This window comes from Micrasema longulum, unplaced genomic scaffold, assembly GCF_059751315.1.
Source record: "Micrasema longulum isolate JH-2025_06_02 unplaced genomic scaffold, ASM5975131v1 h1tg001858l, whole genome shotgun sequence".
NCBI lineage: Eukaryota > Metazoa > Arthropoda > Insecta > Trichoptera > Brachycentridae > Micrasema > Micrasema longulum.
This window is the reverse complement of record NW_028279032.1, coordinates 65750-67261: the sequence shown is the minus strand read 5'-3', so window position 1 is coordinate 67261 and position 1512 is coordinate 65750. Positions and strand designations below refer to the sequence as shown.

The following is a 1512-nucleotide window of genomic DNA, read 5'->3' as shown; positions in this document are numbered from 1 at the left end:
CTACGACCAATGTCATAAAAGAGCAAGGTCAACACCTTCCGCAACTTGAGAACACTCCTGTCTTTCCACAATTCTGTAACTTGTAATTTTCTCAAACTGAACGGTTTGGGTAGGTAGGAAGAAATAGCCTTAATGCAATATACCCGCCCTTATACGTATCTATATTGTATTTATATATAAAGTGTAAAAATAAATAAATAAAATACAAGAAACTGAACAGCAATAACATAAAATTATGAAGCAAAGACAAACAAGGGCCATACAATAAAGGTTAAAAATATGATTGACATATAAGACTTTAAGCTCACCCATGCGAATCCATATTCATCCCACGCTGTGTAAATAATGAAGAGATCTTTGAAAAGCTGGAAGATCTATTCCAAAGAATTCCAAGTTGTATGACAAATTGACCAATCAACACATTCTGGACATTGGGGCATAAAAACAAATGTTGCTCTTGGAAGATTTGATAAATTTGGCTGGGAACATGAAAAAAAAACTGATTGCAACAGAGATGGGACATCACTTATAGCTTTTACAATTTTGAAATTGCAAATAAGGTCCATCTCAGTTTTAAGTTTCTCCCACGAAGACAAATTAAGAGATTGGTCTACGAGGTCAAAAAAGTATCGCAAATTTTGAATTTCCGAGGGTAACGTATATATGATTTTAGTTTTGCTGTGGCGTTATGTTGGCATTCATGTCTCATACTTATGCCAACAAGTTTGGTCTTTTTGAATGTTCACTTCATTTTTGATAGCTGCTTTGCTTGCACGTGTTTTGACTCGTCTTCGATTTTTGCCTATTCCAAAAAATGGATCAATGAATCTGTATAGAATTTTGCGTGAAAACTAAAATTAAGTGCGCGGACGTATTCTGAATGTTGACTGTGGCATATGGTGAAGTTACTTTGGACCGAGGCAATGTTTATCGGTGGCGCGAAATCTTCTCAGAGGGCCGGGAAGATATGAACGACGAAGAGCGTGCCGGACGCCCGAGCACGTCAACAACAGACAAAAACATTGATGAAGTGAAGAAAATAGCATTATCCAATCGTCGAATCACCGTTAGAAAACTTGTTGAGGACCCAAAAATATCGATTGGTTCATGCCATTCGATCGTTATCAATGATTTGGGCATGAGACGGGTCGCCGCAAAATTTGTACCAAAATTGCTTAATTTTGACCAAAAACAGTATCGCAAAAACATTGCGCAGGAGCTGTTGGACTCTGTCAGCGATGACCCAAATTTGCTCCAAAGGGTCACAACTGGTGACAAATCATAAGTTTATGGTTATGACGTCGGAACCAAAGCACAATCATCCCAATGGAAGCTGTGGCACGAGCCAAGACTGAAAAAGTTTGCCAAGTTGTGTCGAACGTGAAGGTTTTGCTTACAGTTTTCTTCAATTGCTGGGGCGAAGTCCATCATGAATTGTTGCCACAGGATAGAACGGTTAATGAAAAATATTACCTGCAAGTAATGCATAATTTGCGGTACGCAATCTGCCAG

At 38.5% G+C, this 1512-nt stretch overlaps 1 pseudogene; it reads left to right on the top strand.

Annotated features, from left to right (window-relative positions):
- Positions 1-880: 880 nt before the first annotated feature.
- Positions 881-1285, top strand: LOC148273715 (protein GVQW3 pseudogene; annotated as a pseudogene).
- The last annotated feature ends 227 nt before the right edge of the window (positions 1286-1512 follow it).